The 20,036-nt window shown below is 37.9% G+C and overlaps 1 protein-coding gene across 9 annotated transcripts in view; it reads right to left on the reverse strand.

Annotated features, from left to right (window-relative positions):
• Positions 1–20,036, reverse strand: part of SIPA1L1 (signal induced proliferation associated 1 like 1) — a 192,242-nt gene that overhangs the window by 137,297 nt on the left and 34,909 nt on the right. For 7 of the 9 annotated variants that reach the window (XM_048949073.1, XM_048949068.1, XM_048949075.1 and 4 more), the window contains one exon: positions 16,358–16,442. The exons of the other annotated variants lie outside the window; for them this stretch is intronic. The gene's annotated coding sequence lies outside the window, so the exon portion shown is untranslated. The remainder of the gene's footprint in view (positions 1–16,357; positions 16,443–20,036) is intronic. 9 annotated transcript variants of the gene reach the window in all.

Below are 20,036 nucleotides of genomic sequence, written 5' to 3' on the forward strand. Positions count from 1 at the left end.
ACCACAAACACTACACAAATGAAGAAAATCCCATATTCCTTAACTAGATACAGTTAAATAGTAAAATCTAGACGTGTAGCTTACACGAAAAATAGCTTACCAAAGAATAAGTTGTCATTAAATGCACAAGGTCTTGGCAAATACCCTTCAGAATCTTGCATTACCTTATTCTAAGGTTAGGTGTTGAGAGCATTTCATCCCAGTAGATTTGCCAGATTCAAGAAAACAGGTAAGCACTGAAGGATAAGAATAACACTTTGGGGCATATAAAGCCTGGAACTACTTTAAAGTCATTTACATAGAAGCAGGACATTAAAAATACTAAAAATCTCACAACTGTAGTAGAAACTCAAAAAAAACCCTATTTTTTTTTATCATTCTGGATTATTTTACATGCAAAGACTACAGCATATATAAAACAGAAGTTTTGACCACCAATTTAAGTTTTTCCTACTTCGCTGTTTATACTTTCACACCTGTATCCAAATGCTTCCTATCCAGTGCTTAATGATGAATCAGCATTTGTTTTGTTCCGTTTTAAAGGCAACAAATTCAGGTAGTTAGCAGTAATAACCTGTACAGAGCATAAGAAAATGGCTTCATAAATTCATTGCAAACGTTGCCAAAGAGATGGAAGTGCAATCTCCCAGCGTGCTGCTAGGTGAAAGTTTGGCTTTCACGCTGAGACAGGAGCTGCAGCTTCAGCTGGGGTGCTGGAGGTGTAGTACTCAGTGCATCTTTTAGAAAAAGAGTTATCCAGTTTCACAATTCTAAAACAAAGATGTTTCTTTCAGATATCTTCTGCTTGCATTTCTAAACCCACACATATAGATACATATATATACGTATGTGTATGTGCACATGCATGCACACAAGATGCTGACTTGTCAGTCTAGAAGAGGTGGATACCGGTTTGTATTCCAGGTGCAATAGACATTTCATCCACAGCTCATTTACATTCTGCAGTTCATGTGGCAACTGCTGACAGAGTCATTTGTGGTAACCATGCTATTCCCCTTTCAAATGTTTAGGGAGGAGAACTTCCACTGGAAGATACTCAGCCATCTACAGCATCAGTTAGGACAATCTTCTGTGGTTCTTTTCTTGGTCATCACTTGGAAAAGTAGTATATCCCAAAAGGTGGCGTGTGTCCCTACGCATTAAATAGGGATTTTCCTAGGAAATCCATTTATTTATATATGATGGTTTAAATTGCAGCCTGCTATTTATGACACTTTTCTACAACTATCAATTCTTAAGGAAACAGAAGAGAAGGAAAATAATTCAAATGAGGAAAAGAAAGACTAATAAAGGCCAGTTTGACAAAAGCTTTGAGTCTCGGATGGCCTCTCTGAAAAGCAGGTGAAAGCAGCTATTTGCAGACTGAAAAATGCAACCAAGTAAAACATAAATACATTTTCAAATAAAGAACAGAACTAACTCTACGCAGGATTTCTCAGGCTACTTCTCCTGATGCTCCAAACACTCCTCCTTGAAGTTCCCACCATGACAGTCTGAATTCTCTGGGGCACCAGGCACAACTGCAGTACCCACGGCACACAGTCACAGTTGCAGAGCTTTGATTACAGAAGCAAAAACACTTCAGAGCTTAGGTCATATTCTTAGTACAAGTTATGGGTTCATCATTTGCCAGTTCACCTAATGGACAAAAGCAAGTTTCTTTTCACATTATTCTAGTTTTTATTATCCAAAGAAATTGTTTATAAAAAGGAGCTTCTTCCCAATTCTTAATTCTAACTAAGTCTACATTACACTGACTTAAATTCACACTTATTTCTAGTTTCACTAAATTTACTAAGTACAAATAAGCAGAATGCTGCCTTCCTTTATATTTACAGAATAAAATAAACGATAATAAATAATTAGTTTTGGAGGGCAATGCAAGACACTGCAGAGGCTCACTTTTACCACTTATTTTCTCTTTTGCAGAAGGGAAAGAAGGAAAATGCAGTTATCTGAAATCTCATGCAATCTGATCAATTTCATTCATAATATGTTCACTGGTACAAGCATTTCTGACACAGGAGGGAAAATGGCTAAGTATCAGCAAAATGTGAAATTTCACATGATTTCTCAGCTCAGGTTGATTGTGTCACTCTAACCTTTAATCAGGCATCCAAAGAATACGTCTATTGAAAATGCATCCCTTTGCTGTGCTGAGAACAAAACATGGATAATTTAACTAATCCCGGACACAGACAGACAAAAAAAGGCATTACATTAGCTGATTTACCATGTCTTCTACTCAACAAGCTAAGCAGAAAAAAAAATGTTGAACTAAAGCAAAATAAAGTCATAGCAGCAAATGCCGTATTTGACAGAGTTAGCAAGCACCATAGGCTGATGTCAGATCTAGAAAGTCTATAATAACCAAAGGTACAAGGTAGGACTACATCAAAGCCTCTTTGGACAAAGAAAGTCAACAAAAGTATTGTTTATACTAATGTAGAGATAACTGGGTACTCCAGTGTGCAGGGGTATTTCAAAAAATAGTTGCTTGCATCTTGACATACACTTCACCTGGCATAACAAGAATCCCACATTACATGGCATGCCACTCTGTGTGGCTATACACGTCTGCAGGCAAACAAAGGTGTTCAACAAAGTTACTTACAGTTGTACAATACAAATATTCAGAGGCGCTGATATCTATGCCTATCACACATTTATAATGCCACTATCAACCAACCTGCTGATGGCAATAATGCACAGAAAGTCAAGCAGGATTTTGGAAACAAACTTCAAGAAAAATAGAGTGGAAACAACTAGCAATCAGTTCAAAGAAAAAGAAAAAAAAAAAATCCAGACTTATACTTATGGGGGATGCCAGTTTGGAGATTAAATATTTGTGCACTATGATATTTGTAAGAACTTATTTTAAATAAGGTGCCTGGTTTTACTTTTCCTCCCACTGGTAGCACACTACATGCTGACAGCCTAGGAGGTGCTTGCAGCTGAGAGAAAAGGGGACAAGCCTGAAAAAAGAGGTTAAGTTGGAGCAAGCTGTGAAACAGTAAGCAGGTACAGATACTTGCTACATGTGTGAAAACTAAATCTGAGATAAGCCCTCCTGCTTTTAACAAAGCTTTCATAAAAGATGCAACCAAAGCAGCAATCATAGTTGTTTAGAATGTACCCTTTATAAAAGATTGGATTTGCAGATCTAATCAGAAAGGGATAAGGCAGGACACTTTGCACTTAATTTCTGACACAGGCAAACAAAACCAATTAAACAGCTTTTATGTATGAATATACATTAAAGGCTGGTGCAGGATTTTAGCTTTTGTGGCTCGAAGAACTGCACACTCAGCTTATGTCAGATTAAAACTAAATAAAACATTGTTTCCCTCCTGGCAATTAGGGAAGTGAGTGGCTCAAAGAGACCTGCTTGCCAGCTGATCTTTGTGGTCCTACTAATGACTTAAATACAGAACACAGAAAGCATTAACGGTTCTCAAACTTGGGCTCCCAGCAGCCAAAATTGGAGTTATTTCCCCATCTATGACAATCTTAGCTAACAATGCTACTTAACCCTTGACAATAAAATACCAGACCGAAAAACAGACGTGCAATAGTCTTTCTGAAGTTAGTTAGAGTGTTCACAAGTGCCGTCACATTCAGGAACTAACATTATCCCCAGGGTAGATAGTTTATCAAAGGAAAACTGAGCTTAGAGAATTCTCCGTGATCTTAAAAAAAAGTCAGTAGGAAAGGTGGAAAAGGTATATATAGAACATCCAAAATAGCAATCTTAATCTGCTTATCAATTTGCCTTGCACCAGCTTGACTCATTTACACTAAATATTAAAGCTGACCATAAAATTATCATAATGGGATTTGAACACGTCAGCATGTGCTTTGTAAAAAACACATTAACATCTCTCAAAAAAACCCAAAACAAAAACAAACAAAAAAACTGTGAATCAACAGACAATAAGAAAAAAAGGTGTATAATTGACTTAAGAAATCACAAGGCTGTCATAAAAGCTGACCTTTCAAAGCTTCTCATGGACATTGTCTGGAATACCTTTAACTCACCCTAATACACTGTACTAACTATTCCATGCTTTTCATTCTAGTTAAGCTTTGCTGATGACTCTTACAGCAAAACAGAATTCCTGCTAAACTGTATAAAATAGAAAATACTTTAAAACCAAACAATTTGCTTTTTTCTGTTAGTCAAAGGAAAGTATTGTTGTTTTCTGCAACAGTCCCAGATAATTTGGAAATACACGAAGGAAAAAGAAACAAAAAGCCCTAGAGAGTATCAGGGATTTGCAACAGCATTCTAATACTCCGCTCATGAAAATCAGCCTTTACTCAAAGAAAAAAATTAGTTGCTGTTTTCTTAGTAAGTCTAAAAGGTATTTTCTCTGTTCTCCAATATTACTCACACTGTACTAATATAATGGAATTTAGTCCATCTAATGAGAAGTGACGCCAGAGATGCAGCTCAAAAATTACTTGCAGGGAAGCAGCTGATACATGACAAAGTTAGTAATTTCATATTAAATTAATACATATGCGGGGTTGTGGAAGGAATAAAAAAAGCAACTGTAGTGCAACGCTGTTTCTGCATTACCACTACCACTGAATACACAATCACTCACACCTCAGCACCAATGTACTACAGATAAAACATTAAAAACATTCCCATGATTTTCCAATTCCGTATTCACTGAGAGACTGCACAAGTTGACTTCAGGAATGAATAAGCTCTGCAGTAGGATTTAAATCAGTGAATTTACCAGGAGATATTATCTTTAAGATGCACTGAGCATAAAATACAACTACCATTCTATTTTCTTGCATTTTATTTCTCTAAACCCACGCCAGGAATGCAAAAACCTGTTTTTACTCAAAGATAAATTTTCAAGACATTCCAGCGACAAGTAGGAGAAATGCAATACACTGTTCTTAGATACTTCACAGCATTAATAGCATATCCTGACACAAATATCCCACCACATAATTTTCAGAGCATAGCAATCTTTTGCAAACAATCAGCAGCAGACTGTCAGCTTCACTTCACTGTCCAGCAAGTAAACAGCAATTCACCACAAAGAGTTAAGGAAAAATTAGAAAAGCATGCTTGATGATGTTAAGAAGTTACAGATGTGCTTACGTCTACCACTTTCATCCGGAAGAGATTCAAATATTTGCGGCTTAAAAGCTGTGAATATGGTTTTACAAGTCAGAAACACTCTGAAGTGTCTCAAGTTGCTCTTTGCTGTACCAAGCAAGGTATATCTAGGTTACATAAACTAGGTATTGGGTCACAAGTCTGAGCTTTCGTAGAAGTACATGGTGATCACAGAATTGTAGGGGTTGGAAGGGACCTCCAGAGATCATCGAGTCCAACCCCCCTGCCAAAGCAGGTTCCCTACAGCAGGTCGCACAGGTAGGCATCCAGGCAGGTCTTGAACATCTCCAGAGAAGGAGACTCCACCACCTCCCTGGGCAGCCTGTTCCAGTGCTCCGTCACCCTCACTGTAAAGAAGTTCTTGCGCACATTTGTGTGGAACTTCCTATGCTGCAGTTTCTGGCTGTTCCCCCTTGTCCTGTCTCCACACCCTGCTGAAAATTGTCTGGCCTCGCCACTATGCACCCCACCCTTAGATATTTATAGACCTGGATCAGGTCCCCTCTCAGTCTTCTCAAGGCTAAACAGACCCAGTTCACTCAGCCTTTCTTCATAGGGGAGATGCTCCAGACCCTTCATCATCTTTGTGGCCCTCCGCTGGACTCTTTCCAAGAGATTCCTGTCTTTTTTGATCCTTTATGATGCCTATGAAGTACTAAAAAGTGACACCTTATGCATACAATTGATGCATAAAGAGATCATGCAGGTCCAAACAAAGTTTCAATTTGGGTGGCGGTGGGGAAAGACACAGAATACACTAGCCTGAGAAACTTCAAGTCTGTGTCCTTCTCAAATAAGATAGGCTGGCAGGTTAGCTTTTCATTGGTTTCTATTTGTTTCAGATTTTCTGTTTCACTTTTTTTGTTGCCTTTTTTTTTTTTAAATAATCTCAAGCATATTGCCTAACTTTTCCTTTACAAATATGAGGCTTGGGGAAAAAAAAAGACTAATAAATTAAAAAAAAAAAAAAAACTGCAAATGAAAAATCCACAGTGAATCCAAATACCACCATGCAAAAAACATTAGTGAATGGTGGATCTCTCATGAAAGGCTGAAACTTTCTAACTCATTCTGGTAATACAAAAGATCTCTTTTATTTATATATATATATATATATCTCTTATATAACTGTTAACTGACAAACAAAGCAAGGAATCTCTCTTCACTTATCCATCCAAGTCTCTCCCGGTATGCCTAGTGGAGACACTTCTAGTGTAATTATTCACTAGCCACACCAGACCAAATGAGCAGCACACTTTATTACTTAATAAAACTAAATGTAGAAGTCTGCATGTCTCTTAAATAAATAAATTTTAGCAAAAAAAAAAAAAAAATTTTCAGCAATACCATGCTGCTACTGATCCCAGACACACACTCAATTAAGTAGAGGTCCACTAGTGTGGTATAAGAAGAGCTCATGCAGCCCTACCAGGATCACCTGAGCAGCAGCTGTTTGCTTTGGCTCATGTACAAACAGCTTCCCCTATCCCATGTCCTCTCCTAGCTGGCAGCTATATCACACCCTGTACCAATAAGATTCAGCTGAGTGCCAATGCAGTTAAAACTTTCAGGGCATTGACCTTTTTTTCTCCCACTGATAATTCTAGATTTTGCATTTCTAGAAGATTTTTGGTATTTCCTTTTTCAGGCAGCTAAGGGTAAAAACAGATGAGTTCGGAGATATTATTCTCTTCTAAGATAAACCAGTGAAACATGGTGAGTAGGAGTTATAAACACCTGATACTCCCTGAGCATACGCCCTGGGTGCGTCCATCACATCACTCAGGCCTGGCACTCCCTATGGCTGCAGTTTTGATCTAAAATTCAAGAGCAGAACTGTTGTGGTTGGACAGAAATGAAGCAACAGAGACAGCAGTATTGCTTTTCATAGCCTCACCCTTGGAACATTTTTTAATACAAGGAGATGTAGAAGTGGGGCATAAATGCTCCTAACGGTACTGAGGAAAGTTACTTCTGGTAACATGGTGGAACATAAAAGGTAGACTCAAAACCAGACCTCATGCTAATTGTTTTTAGCTACAGTTTTCAACTAGCCAGAATTTCACTTAAGTCATGCCATGTCAACCAGCACTGAACCCATTCACAGTAAATTTCAGCATAAGCAAATGAGTCACTGAAATTATCTTGTTCTCTGAGATTGTCATGCATTTCCAATTCCCTTTCTGTTGAAGAGAAAAAGCAAACAGGTTAGGGAAACAAATAAATACAACTGTTTGACCATAAATGACCCAACTTGTAGATACTAAGTGCCTATACGCTGGTATTTCAATCTCACTCTAAAAGGAGAACAGGTATCTTTCAAAATGGAGATTTTAACATGTTAAAACACAACATCTGTGGTCCTTCTAATACATTTTGTATCTAACTACAAAAACGCGGGTAGCAAGAATAATCAATATTTGGATTGTGATACCCCAAGCACTTAGCTTGAAGCCTCCATCAACTTCGGATTTTTTCTATTACCAGTATAATAGATGATTTTAACTCAGGTATTTATTTAACTTGGATTTTGTCCCCACTTGTGAGATATTCTCATGTCCATTCGGTTAGGCTGACCTAAAATCTAAGCTAGCTTTGCTCATATCCATGTTACTTGCACCATTCTACTGTATTTACTGCAGTCTCCCTCCTACCTGCATTTCCGTACCCTTCTGAAGAAAACCCTACAAAGCAGTTCTATTCCCAATTTTATTACTGCACTGTTAAATTGTTTGTATCAAACAGTGAATAAGAACACAGAGCTGCAGGAAAAAAAACACAGGCTGCAGACTGATGGGCAACAAGGTATGCCTTTCACCAAAATAAGAAACACATAAAAGTGACAATTCTTTTACAAAAAGAGCTCCAATAAGACCAACTTGTAATGCACATGGACAAATTGGGTTCAAAGAAATGAAAGAAAAAGGAGTTATTTTGTATTTTCATGTTGAAAAAGCTAAAGATGATACAGCTTTAATTATTTGAACCAGAGACGCACAAAACTGTAAGCTAAACAACAGGCCAGTTTAGAGACCAACACTATGTCTAAATTTTTGAGTGTTTAAACAATATTACCAAACTGTAGCCCCAAACAACCTGTAGATCAAATATGGAACCCACTCCTTAACAAAAAGGAATCAAAAATTGGAAATGCAAACATACCAGGACAGCTTTTCATGAGACACATGGGCACACTGTATCGCGGGGCAGCCACTTAAAAGTTTAGCTCTCATCTGATTTGCAGTTGCTTTCACTTTCACTTAAGAACCTGATGATTTCTGAATGTTTCCTAGGAAAAAGCTTCAGCCAAAGTGGGAAAGTCAGAGCAGTATCTTTATTTATTGTAAGGTGCATTTTAATTGAAAAGCAGATTAGAACACCCTGAAACTAAGACACATTTTCATACTGAAAAAAAAAAAAAAAAAAAAAAAAGAAAAATAGTTCAGTTTCAGAGGAATACTTGACAGTAACAAGGCAGCCTATGAGAAGCCTCGACAGTACGAACCCCACTGAAAAGAGGAAAGAATGGGCAGTTTGTGAGTTTGTACATGTGGGTAGTGGCAGAAAGGACCTGGGAAAGAGGTCCTTTTAAATAGCGGAAGTCCTGTTTCTTAGAAAAACGGTGAGTATCAAACATTACGAAATAACATTTAAAGATTAAATTTCAAGCCAAAACTCTTTAAAGTTATTGTCTACAAAATCACAATAACAGATGGGAACACAATGCCTAGCATTACAAGTTTAACACGTATTTAGAAATCGATAAAATCTAGATTACAGATACATTTTTGCAGTACTTATTTTAAACAGAACCCTTCAGAGCTTTAGCTCAGTCACCTGTTAAGAACAGGCTCCAGCAGTGATTTACAGGAATGATCAGACTTTGGAAGAATTGACAGATGGCTTCTTTCATCTCGTGACTAAGCTTTAAACCTAGACCTGCACACCCACCTCAGGTCACAGAGGTGATTGGTTTTCTTATTACCTATATTTCAAAGCTCCATGCATTTCCTAAACTGCAATTCCAGCCCTACCCACTCCCCCATAATGCTGGCTAACAGTTCCCTAGGAATACCAACACAAAATCTACTGGCAAATTAAATTTTCCAGCTTAGCAGCTTCCTTTCCCTTGGAACTCATCTTGGCTATTACAGCTGACATTGCTGCATTCAGACAGCTATGGAAGCTGGGCAGGCTTTGCTGCTCTCCTATGCTGCAGTGGAGAACAGGAACAAGAGCTGCAGTGTTTGTGCTGGACATGGCAATGCAAACAGATTCAGATGGGAGACTCACTGTAAGGTTAGGAATGGCTTTTTGGTGGGACAGTCTCAACTTGACTGTTGTACAAGTCACACAATTGGATGCCTAACAAATAATAGCACAATTCTGCAACTTATTCTAGCAGACAACCCAAGATAGACAGGAACCATTCAAACACAAGTACTACTCAAATTGGTCTCAACAGATCCTCTCTGCCAAGACAGAAAGAAGAAAGTCAGTTGCTGGCAGTTCACAACCAGAGCGGTGTGGTTCTCCACACTTATGGTCTCATGCTTTTTACAGGTATGCCCAAAACTACCAATCCAGGACACAAACTTAGCAACTTACTATTGCTAAAAGTGCTACTTTACCTTAAGCAAACGTACTACCACTAAATCACAACAAAAAGGGGTTTTCTTGTTTACTAGTTTAAATAACAGACATTCCTGCCCCTCAATGATTTCTAGATTAACAAGTGATAGGAGCAGTCATCCAAGGAGTAGCAGCAGGTCATTAGGACAGTGCTGCTTTCCATGCAAATAGGTTTAGACCAAAGCTGAGGAAACTTTTAGTGAACAATTAGATGTATATTTCTGACATGAATCTCAGTTTTGACTGTTCCAACTCTTAGTAAGTTAAGTCAAGCATTAATTGCCAAACAATAAAGAGAAGTAGTAAAATGGAGTGACTATGAATATTAAAAAACAGGTACCCTGGATTTTTGTATCATAAATATTGTGTATATCAATATCAAAAGTAAGGACAATACGAGGTCATAAAGACTGAAAAGTGTGGTTCTGGGAAAGTGGGAAAAGTTCTAACTACAAATAATCCTTAACTTCAACATATCATTCCACAGATAATCAACTTCTTTCAATTCTGTCAGGTCTTTTCATCTTTTCATTGCATTATCCATGAAACACCTGCTTTGACCATTTCCAGCACTGAGAAAACCTATGAACTCTGAAGTCTGTCATAGCTACCTTCTCCTCAGCTCCAGCAGACAAAAAAAAAAAAAAAAGAAATAGCAGAGAACCCTGCCGGACAGTTATTCCAGACTCAAGATTCAGAAGTCTTCATTACTCAAACAGAAACCAAGCACAAAAAGAAAACAGAGCAGCTTGTTCCCTGAGCAGCACAGAAACACCTAGCACGAACTGCCATAGGCTGCCTGGAGAGCCTGGTGGAAATTATCCTAGAAATAGCTGGCACTCATCTAGAAAAGGTCCAGAGCAGCGTTGCCTGACTTCCAAGTTCCTCCAGTTTCGGTTGTGGCACTGAAGTGCACGACTTCAATAGTGACAATAGATTGCCAGTCCACACTTTAAAAACGCATCAAAAATTACAACTATTTTGATTGTAGTACCGTAAGTTTATCACCACAATAACGACTTACTTCTCTCAAACTACTCACAATGGATTTTCCTGGTTTACATTATTGTATACTAACAGCTATTTTCTTCATTAGAGAGGAGCAGTATACATGAGAGGTGAGAGCAATATTAGTTCTGATACAATTAACACAAGACGTTGGGCAAGAGAATCACAGATAAGAAGAAAAATCTAGATTCAAGATTTCTCACTTTCGTGGTCAAGAATTGATTTTTATCATAGCTAATCAGAAAAGCAACTGTTTCCAATTCAACTTCTCCATTATTATTTTTCATCAATGAAGATGCATTTTGTAACATGCAAAAAAAGAAAAAGAACAAAGAAATTATGGAAACGTGTGTACTTTCCTTGAATGTCAAACCTAATGCTATTTCAAGACGCAGCTTTGAATAAACCTGTCTCTGCTGGGAGGTATCACATTTACTATGAACATACGCTTCAGCTTCCCACTATACAAAGTTACACCTAAACTGCAAATCCATAGGAGCAGGTCATCCTTGAAGGAAAATATTTTTGTCAGTACTTCCTCTTAGGTTGGATCAATGTAGCTGCTGCCACACCTCTAACAGCCTTAGAGGAGAAAAAGAGAGCTGACTGGTTTGTTGCCCTACTCCTACCAACAAGAAGAAACAGTGTCCATGCTCCAGCTTGCCTAAGTTTCTTCCAAGCAATTAAAATTCTAATTCTAATGTAATGCTGTTGAGAAGGTCCACATGGTGCTATACAAAAACTCTATCATTATGCATAGTTCTTCAGGCTTTCTTTTATACCAATAAATACCTACTCTTCCTAAAGATCGTTGCATGAATGAAACCTGTACCAACATAACTCATCCCTATCTCAGTAGCTGCATGCTTTATGGGAAGCTTTGATTTCATACACACATCCACATAAATCCTATGTATATATCAATATATCTCTAAATATATGAAATACATATTCATATGCATGCATCTGTTTCCCTTTTCCCCTCCTACATTCAGAATCAAAGCTGTATACATTAGAACTGCACACACCCAGAGACAGTTCTGAAAGGCTTTTAAAGGCAGAATTATCTTGACCTCTGAAAGGGGAGCAACAAAGAAGTCACATGAGATTTTGAACAATACCAACTCCGAGGATCCTAAGAGGATAGCTATAATGTTATTTCACTAAGTGAGAAGGGAAGATTAGAAGTGAGCCAAGATTGACATAATAAAGGCCACGAAAGAACAATCATTTCAGAAGCGAGAAGGTACATGGGGGATTTTGGAGATAATCTAAAAAGTAACGTTCCCCAGCTGTGACTGCCATCACATTAGCTCATGGAGTATCTTTTTATTTCTAGTGTCACTTCACAGCAGATAGCCTGGAGAGCTCAGCTCTTTAGAAAACGGAACTAAAGAGCACTCTACTAGGGGTCCTCCTGAGCAGCCAGAGAATGGCATAGCCAACCTAAAGCACACATGCATAGCATAACTGATGCTTCCAGCTAACAGGAGCTGCACTAAGTTTCACCTTCCATTTCACATATCATCAGTTGGCAGTGTGCAATTACTACCTCTCACTTTCTGTGGCATACTATTCCCAGCCTGGAAACATGGGCACATACAAATTTATATAAAAAGTACTTGTGGTAAAGGCTCACAGGAAAAAGTTTATAATATGCCTTAAAAAGTAAGATATTGCTTCCTCTGAGCACTGAATTAATAAGGACAGTTCTCCTTTTAAACATTTATACTGCTAGTTTCCTACTTCAAATGAATTACTGAAACCAGTGAATATCTCATATGAAGAAAGTGAAATTAATTTATCTATCTAAATTCTTGTTTCCATAGGTATGAAAGAAAAATGCATTAAATGGCCATTCCATTCAGCATTTCCACCTTCACACTGACCATAAATGCATAGAGTAGAAAGAGCAAGGATAATGTGCTACTTGTGAAGAATCTCTTTATGTAGCTCTGGTTCAAGGAGGGATTTCCCTCATTCATTCTATTTTTAAAATCCGTAAAACAGGGCTGAAGTTTCAGCTAATCTCATTTCTTTCAGATGTCAGTTCAGAAAGAAGAGGAAAGATTTGCTTTCAACTTTGAGCGGCTTAGCTTGCAGGTCCCTCTGCAAGAGAGGCTTGTCCATTACTCAGATCCATCCAGTCACAATGAAGTGCCCAAGTCTCCCTCAATGAGCCAATGAAACCCAAGAAATTCATTATATAGTCACACTGGTAAATTCTTGAAGGGAGAATGTGGGCACGCACAACTACAGCAGATGATGTTTCTCTCTCCAAGTCAGTTACAAAATCCCATGGATATTTCTGCCTCCTGACTGAAGGCAATTTGTCTTTAGACAGTTATATGATAAATCAATGCATTGACATGGCATACCATGCAAATTTCAAAAATAAAATAAAATAAATCATTTGTATCTGCATAGTAACAGAACAATTACTGATACAAACACTACACTCGGAAACACAAGCTGCATGAAATACAGGATGTAGCACGAAGTGTTTAATTTTATTACAAAATAGTACTTAGTATTTTATTGCAAAACAGTACTTAGATTTCAGGAATAAGAGCATCAAAACATTCCTCAAAGGACATAAAAACTTCCCTTGATTGTGATTTTCGAGCATATATAGTAAGAATTAAACACTTAGAAATATTTCTATTACCATAGTGCATGACAAATTAAACCACAAACAGAACCTACTTCATTAGGTGCAGCAAAAACAAAGACAACTCCTGAGATAATTACCTAAACTATTTGTTGTACTGTGAGCATTTGGCCATTAACATTGAAACTGCATTGTCTCAGCCTGAGGGAAAGATGCCATGTAGTTAAGGATGCACATTTTCTGTTGTGCAATGCCCTGTTTGGATTGCCTGTTTCTCTCTGATCTTCATGAACTATGCCAAGTTGTCCTTCAGTATGCAATTCTCCACATTCCAGCTAGTTCAAGTGGCTGCAGCCACAGCCAGACCCCTTGCCTCCCTAGTAGTATGCACCTGAGCTAGAAAAGATTTGGTCTTAGGCAAAATACTGCAGGCAGATAAAAGCCATGTCTGGAAGTGACTTAAAAATGACCATTCCCACAAGTAAAAGAAATCTGTACCAACAACTGCACTTGCATACTCAGGCTTTTAAGACCCTCCAAAAACAACCAGAAATGCTTTCCATCAGCCTAAGCCAGCTATTAACACTCATATTTGATTGGCAATGGGAAAAGCAAAACCAAACCTATTTTTAAATGACATCAGGAGTGGATTATTACAAGAAAGGTACCTGGGGTATATCAGAGCATCCCTGAGATCTCCCTCACAGCACTGTGACCCTGACTCTCAAGCACCACCATCTCCATGGGCCACACTGCAGATGTCCTGCCATCCTCTGCCAATCTCTACTTCCCTTTGAGGGCAACCCCTGGCTAAACAATTACAAATACTTGCTGTTAACATGAAAGTCACTAATGCCTCCTGAGGACACCTTAAGTCCTCAGAGAGAGAAAGATCAGCCCAGGACTGTCATGAGGTCAGATACCATGCACGACCTAATGCTGCCTGAAGGTGAACTTCTACAGAGCTAACATTTCCCCAAAAAATGAACATGTCCAGCAGGACCACAGTACATTCAATCCAACAATTCCTAAGTGTGACAGCACTTGTTTCTATATATATAAAGTAAAAAAGAAGGGGAAAATAATTTAAAAGCTTACATGCTTCTGCTTGGTTGAGAAGCATCACACTCAAGTGTCAAACTCCTTCTAAACTTCCCAGTAACACAGATGTCACTGCATTTTTTTGTATATGCAAATATCTCACCTCCAGTGGGTGACAACAGATTCTCTAATTAATCTGTCATAGTATTCAAATTTGAACCCTTTTCCAAGAAAAAAAAAAAAAAGGAAGCTGAAGCTGTTCTTTCAACAACCATTCAATTAAGACTTTTTTTTTTTGCCTTAGAAAGGTTAAAAAAAACAAAAACAGATTATTTCCCAAAAACTAGCATACAATTTCTCATCAAGGTCTTCTCAGTCCAGTTCTATTATTCCAACTATTTTTACTTTTTTCCCAGAAATAAGGGTGCAGCAGAGTAGCTCTAAAAAGCAAAATACTGACTATGACCACCATTCAAGATAATCAACTGTCAAGAGAACATCTAAAGAATTAGTTCTGCAAACACATGAAAAACACACATTTGAGTCAAATATTCTGAGTATTTACAACACCCTAAAATTATCCCAAAGGCAAAATTACTTTACAATATTAATTAGTGAAAAATCCCAGAGAACCAATTTTTAAGCAACAATTATAAAGCACATTTTCCCCTCTGCTATAAGTAGCAGCTGTCCTATTTATTTTTCAGGCTTTTTACTCCACACTGTTACTGTTTGTATACAAACTTTGACAGAAGAAGGAAAAGGAAGAAAAAGAAAATTTATGTCCTTCAATATTTTAAGACAGCCATCAGAAAATAACCTTTAAAAAGAACCACGTAACTCATCATTTCAAGCTTATCCCCATAAACACTGTTGGCTAATTCCATTTACTCCAGAGAAAGCCAGGATGCCCTCTGAGAAAATCACAGATTAGCCTACGCTTACAAAAAGATATTCTTTGAAGTTTTAAGGACACATTTCATTTCTACAGAGACTTCCCCACCATCTCCCACACACGCAGCCTCCGTAAGGCTCTACTGCCTGGCAAATAAGATGCAAAATAACATGCAGACAGCAGCCATTTGGCCAAGTGATAGCACATGAAACAGCGGGCAGAGTAACTAGGAAAATGGACTAACAGTTATACTGCTGCAATGAAGTTTTCACACCCAGCTCCAGAGCTCTGCAAAACACTCTTCTGGTGATGGGGCCATTAAGGCTGGTGGCATTTCCTCAAAATTATGCTTAAATACATATATAAAATGAATTTATTGGGCATATATGTATATATATGAACAAGCTAACAAGATTTAGCTATATTCAGATACTTTTGGTATCAGACCATACGTGATGCAAGTAAGAGTTGCACTACACTCTAAAGTTTTCAAACACTTGTAATGATATAGTGCAATTCTCTCCCCTTGTAGTGGGGGAGAGCACTAACTCTCATCTTTCAGCACTAACTCTTGCCATACTCTTCTCCCGCAGAAGACATTGAAAAACCAAATCGAATGAAATTTAATCAGCTAAATCTCATTAACTTCTAAACAAATGAAGTTAGATTAATCAAGCTATGTATAAACACTTTCATAAGAATTTGTTGCTTTCTAATACCAAAAAACTCACATCTTTTTCCGAGGAAATAGGAAATATAGAGAAAATATAGATAACAGCCTCTCTGGTATCATTTACAGGTTAATCCTGCAAAATCCACAAATGAAAAGGGAACCAACAGATGCAACGCTGACACATGTAAGATTAAAAAAGAATCAGAAACTTTAAAAAAAAAAAGCAAGTAGCAATGGCTTTCAAAGCAGAAAGTTAAAACTGCACAAGCTAACTACCTTGTTTGTTTTTTTTTTCAGTAGGTCATCTTTGAAACTGGAAAATTTTTGACTTACTTTCAAAGTGCACAACTGCAGTGTTTCCAAGTCTCCATTACATCACAGGCTCTTGTTCTGACACATGCTTCAACAGAATAGCATTCTGAGTTTAAAAAAAAAAAAAAAACTTTTTAGAAAGACGAGAATACTAGCATTACCTTTCCATTTCATAACAGTGAGACAGATTACAGGCAGAATCATAAAGAAATTAATTTTCCAAGTAGGCCAGAGAAGTTTTCTAACAGCATAAAGAAAAACCGCTGCCTAAGACAACACCACTGCCACCAAAGCTTCTCGTGAGAAAAAAAACCTAACCCTTCTTTGCCTGCCTGCAGCAAACAATTCATTTTTAAAAAGTTAGTTTACTAAGACATTACCCCAAACACATCACTGGTGACCAAGGTGTAGTCTGTTGTGTTTATCAACATCTGATGCACACGGAGCATGTTTTCTCCTACCACTGTATCAAAAACATTGCTTTTACTGAAGGGGAAAGGGGCAAACATTATAAAGTTGCATATACCTTAAGGTTGGTAAGCCTGTGAGTGATTTTCATGTGATACTGTATTCTCTGTCAATCCTCTTATTGCCGCTTAACCTGGAGTTATCCCATTAGAAAATAATTGATATTTTCTTTTTTTTTTTTAGCACAGATTACCATCAGCTAGATTTAAGCAAGAATGAGTGCTAATTAATGAAACTCAATACTTAACTTCAGTACGGCATTCAAGGAAAGAAAGAGCAAAAGAAAAGGAAAAGAAGCCAAAGGTTACAATGTAAATGACCAGGCTGATAAAGTGTTTCAATTTCACTGAATTTAATATTATTATAGTTTAAAAAAAAAAAAAAAAAAAGAAAAGGGAGGAGTCTGGAAAAAAGTATAAAACCAACCCATTAAAATGGTTGGTGATAAACTTCTAATCATCCCTTGGCCAAGAACTTCTAAACTTTGGCATCACTGAAATTGTACAATGACTTGAAATGTGAGTTGGTAATTACCACTGGTCTCTGCATACAACAATTCCAACACATCCGCCAAATCTTTCATCAGAAATGGATGTCTTTCATTTTCTGTAATTACTATAAACATTGCCCTGCCACTGACCAAAATTTCCTTACTATAGAAAACCCCGTATATTTTCACAACAGAGCATTCTCTGCTATTCTGTTCTCCCACACAAAGAGAGTTCATTACAGCTGAATGTATTGACTGGTAAGAAAAAGCAGCCAGTGTACTACTGCAACGAAGAATACATTTTATGACTCAAAAACGTGAACCTAACCTGGAATCTTTTTTCACCTACGTTTCAAAGGAGTGTACAACCCTTTCTCAGTCCGTTAAACAAAGAACTACAGCACAGCAGAAACAGCAGGTCTCAGAAACCTATCACCTGCAAAGATGCAAAGGTTTTAAGGAACACTTGGAGCTCATTCAAGAGCAAAAACTCTGCTGCAGCTGCCATGTTGTCACAATCCAAAGAAAACGATTGTGAACACTGAGCTCCCTTCAGAGCAGTTCATGCCATACCTTTACATTTCTGGCTCACCTCCCCTTTCATCTTACTCTCCACTCCTTTGTAACATTTGCCACTTATTTTCCACAGTTACTTGAAAATTCTTGTTTTCATGCTCAGATTCTCCATACGAAGTGAAATATTTATTCCACATTCTATGTTTTGGAATTTATATACATCATACAAGTGCAAAGGTGTCTTATTTTTCATAGTACAGAATTCTACAGAAGTGTTGCCAGATACATAAAATGGAGCTGTATCCTCTGAAAAAAGTATACTGCTATTGCTTCCAGTTTAACTTTTTTTGCATGATGAATTAACTTTTAAGGAACTCTGAGTCTGATTAGCAGTCTGAAGAGCAAGTATGGGCAAACCTAGAAGGCCTGAAACAAAATCTATTTCCATATATGTATATAATATCAATCCTATAATTTAGATATTAAAAAAAAAAAAAAAAAAAATCATGTGGCCAAAATACAATCTACAACTGTCTTATGTCATCCACAATACATCTATGGATTACAGGGTTTCAGCTCTTACCCATATTCCCTCTGCCAACCTGTCTGTGAAAGTGTGCTTCATTAGTGACAATACCAGAAGGCACTTCACTTCAGACAAAGCATATTTTCATGTACTAAGGAAAACACTGGGGGTGGTTACGTTCATTTCTAAAAGAGGTTGACCTGCTTAATCTGCTTAATTTCTTCACCCACTGGTAAGTGATACCAGTAATATCACCCACTAACAATAATATCAGCTTCCATACTGCATTTCTCGAAAACAAATACAAATTTTTAGTGGAAGGAAAAATTTATTGTTTGGTGGAACCAAGGCAGAATTCGGAAAGATTGTAAGAACAAGACCTTTGGGGAATAAGTTAGCATTTCTCCCAAAACAACCTGCTTTCCCTCTCAAACTGTACTGAAGATGGAACCACCGGAGAGGAAAGCCCACTGCAGGTCACAAACCTCACACAGGTGAGCTCCCATAAAAATGAGCGTCCCCAGTTATTATTCCAGCATTACAAGTAACAAAGAACATGAAACAACATGAAAAAACATGAGCACACACATTAAATGCTTGTTGGCAGTTTCCAACCAGCTGGCAAGCCATGTGTGATTTCAATGACAGGCCTCTTGCCTAGGAAAGCATTGTACACTGTATCTTAGTGAGTAAATTTCTAACTTTCCACTAGTTTCTGCTACTAGCATGCTGTTCGTGGCTCCTGGGATCCCGGTTTATAAATCAAATGATTGACAATAAAAGTTATACTGGGGAGAACAGAAGCAACAAGACTGCAGTGTGCACAGGCTGCCTGCCTGCCTTCATAGAAACAGGCCTGTGAGCCCTGCAGAGCACCACATCTCAATGAAGCTGTAGGAGAAAACAGCACCAGTTCCTCTGCAGAGCTGTAAGCTTTCTGGAAAGCACTGCTGGACATCCAGAAGAATCTCATGTTCGGGCACACTTAACAAACTGCATCCCTGCACAAGCCACTGCCAGGCTCCCAAGTGACCCTTTTGCCACAGCCCACCTCCTCCCAAACCCCAGCCCCAGCTGCAAAATGAGCCCCTGGAACAAACCTTTCTGTCACAAAAACCTGGGCTACATTACAGGCTACAGCAACCTCATGCCTAAAAACTTCCAGCCAAGAGGTTACCATGCAAAATGAAGAGCAGAAAAATGGGGAAAAAATCAATTTCTGAAGTTCAAAACCATCACCCACTCAATCCCAAAACTCAGAGGAGAAGACCATGACTCTGACAATAGTAATAGCAGAACAGCACTGATCATTCAAGTATCATACAACTAAACTAGCCAAAACAGCAGACAGTCCGACACTTTCTCTTCCTTCACTCCCTCTCTTTTTCTTTTTTTAAATAAAGGTAGATAAAATAAAAATGAGAAAGCATTTATTTTATTCTTTTATTTGGAGGAGATAAAGACTAGGGGAAGCAGCAGAGAAAAATCGTGTTTAAATGCAAAGACAGCGTTTGAAGAAGAACAAAGCCTGAAGTTTTCACAATGCTGCAAGAATTACACTGCCAGTCTGTCTCCTCCTACCCACTATTATTATGTGTGATATAATCACATACTGCATAGTCGTTAATCAAAAGTGTCTCAAAGCTTTTCACAAACATCTAGTTAGGTCTTATAAAAGAACCAGTAGTTTCCATCTCTGC

Source organism: Lagopus muta, chromosome 6 (genome assembly GCF_023343835.1).
Source record: "Lagopus muta isolate bLagMut1 chromosome 6, bLagMut1 primary, whole genome shotgun sequence".
NCBI classification, from domain to species: domain Eukaryota; kingdom Metazoa; phylum Chordata; class Aves; order Galliformes; family Phasianidae; genus Lagopus; species Lagopus muta.